A 2183-nucleotide genomic window follows, 5' to 3' on the forward strand; every position below is an offset into this window, starting at 1 on the left:
ATCCTCTTCCCGCCCCCCCTCCCCGCCTGCCCACCGCAATAATAAACCAAAAAGACTAGTGGGTGGAAGAGTAACACGTTAATGACTTTTGCTCAAATTGCTTCCATCTTGATCACATTTTCATAATTAGCACCATCATCTACAAATCTTTCCGCCCTGGGCATCTGACACAGACAGGCTTCCCAAGCGATGTGTATTCTACTTATTAGGGAGGGGACCACTTATAGGTCTATCATTAATGGTTCCCTTTCAAATGAAATGAATACGACCTCCTCGGAAATATCAAAGGGCTGTAGCTACCTTGTCTCGCTTGGTACAACACTGAATAGCAAGCAACCTTAAGTCGTTTTGCTCTAGTCAGACATCTACACAATAAAACATAAGCCCACTCTTGTATATTTTAAGTTGTCTGGTGACCATTTTTTGAAAACAAAAAGGGTCCCTTTGATGTGGTCTAATTCTAACAGGGGGTGGGACGTCAGATGTGGTCTACCGAGTCTTTCTGGAAATATTTTTAATTATGCCCCAAAGCTCCTTGTAGCCCTAAAGTGATAATCAGAGAGCAGTTTGACTCTTACTTCACGTGGAGGGGAGAATAGGCTCTAGACCGTATGTAACCGAATTAGAATTGCAACCGATAATGGTCTATTAATTCGCTCGAAGCGTGTGATTTTAAGTGGAACGTGTTAGGTATCTATTATTGTTTATGCTGATCTTGCTAAGGGAAGATTTCTAAGCCTTCTTACAGTTAAGCCATAAAGACAGCATTTCTCCTAGCAAGTCGCTGGGTAAAAGCGAGTATTTGAGGCAGATGTTTTCATCCCCGCAGCGAGCGCGCTGTAAGCACACAAAGCACTCGTATTCTTAACTGATTACCCTCGGAGAAGGACCATATATTCGGGTAGGTACGTCTTTATGACGGAGCAAGGCATATTTCTATTTGAGTACTGCATAAATGTAAACGTGGGGAAAAAAAAAACACCAGCAAAAATTTTGAAAGCCCCCCCCACCCACCCAGACCAACTCAGAAATACTAACTTTAACCTGTAATAAACTTGTCAAAGACGCATTTTTGCAACGATCGGATCCCCGCGACCCGGGATCTGATTTTTACTACGGGGTCCGACGCCTCCGCAGCCGCAGCCGCCGCGCCTGCCCCTCGCTCCTCCGGCCCCCAGCGCTGATTTACGACCGGCCCGTTACTCTAACGAGGAGGAAGTTACAATTTGTAGAGCAATAAATACCGAGGCGGTGGGTGGAGCCCCCAGCAGAAGAAAATCGCCCTCCTTCACCAATTAAAAATCCATCCGAGCTGAAACGTGGACCGTGGGAAGGTCTCAAAGAAAACACAGCCTCGGTGGTTATTCGGTGTTGGTTTGCAATGTGCTAATGTCATCTGCCGAGCATAACTTTCCTGCCCGATGCGGTTCGCTCACACCTGCTGATATTGGGAAGAGGTTCTACAATTCAATCGGTTTTATTCGGCTATATTTTGTTTTCTTTGTGGTTTCCTAGCGGGGCTATTCTGCACCCTGTGAACAATATAATCTTGTTTAAATGACTTTCCAGACCACACAGCATCACGTTACCCTTTTCTAGACGTGTAGGCAATACTGTTTATTGTATTGTACACTATTAACTCCCAGAAAGCAGGATGAAGGGAGAGTGGAGGAGGAAAGCTCCGGGGAGTAAATTCATAGCTTCCGAGGTTCAGGTTGCTTTCTCAGGTGGAGAAAATAAGATTTAGATCATTTCAAATGAAAATAGATAGAAAGAATTCTCTAAAGGAAATGTTAAACACGTAACAGGCGTATCACCATTTTTCCCTTTATCCACTCATAGGAAATGTTTTTCATGTTTACGGTTACTTTTTATGGTTTATGGACAAACAATTTGAGGTCTTCAGATTTAGGATGATACAGTTGATTCTATACATATTATGAGCTACTGCTGTATTGCACTTCAGACAATAAATTAATTTAGAATTTTTAAACTTCTGTACTTAGGTTGTTGTTGTTGTTGTTGTTGTTGTTGTTGTTGTTGTTGTTGTTGTTGTTGTTGTTGTTGTTGTTGTTATTATTATTATTATTATTTTATTGACATCAAGATGCAAATGCCTAAATTCCTTACTCCAGGAAATTCCTACTAAAGTTGGCAAGAGTTGCTTTGGCTGAGGACCGAGG

Source organism: Aptenodytes forsteri, unplaced genomic scaffold, assembly GCF_000699145.1.
Source record: "Aptenodytes forsteri isolate BGI_AS27 unplaced genomic scaffold, ASM69914v1 Scaffold252, whole genome shotgun sequence".
NCBI classification, from domain to species: domain Eukaryota; kingdom Metazoa; phylum Chordata; class Aves; order Sphenisciformes; family Spheniscidae; genus Aptenodytes; species Aptenodytes forsteri.